Below are 211 nucleotides of genomic sequence, written 5' to 3'. Positions count from 1 at the left end.
AATTTTCCTTTTCTGTTGAACATACCTGTAGAAGCCCTTCTTATTATTCTTCACATCTGTCATGATTTGGCCTCAGCCAGCAACAAAGAACCATGCAGCCGCTCGCGCATCTCCCACAGTCGTGGAAAAAAGAAATCATCAGGGCAAAACTCTTGGGTTAAAATAATGCAATTTAACAGAACAGCAAAAGGAAAGATGAAAACGCAATTAC

The sequence above is a fragment of the Charadrius vociferus genome, unplaced genomic scaffold (genome assembly GCF_000708025.1).
Source record: "Charadrius vociferus isolate BGI_N301 unplaced genomic scaffold, ASM70802v2 scaffold597, whole genome shotgun sequence".
Classification (NCBI taxonomy): Eukaryota; Metazoa; Chordata; class Aves; order Charadriiformes; family Charadriidae; genus Charadrius; species Charadrius vociferus.
This window is presented reverse-complemented; position numbering follows the sequence as displayed.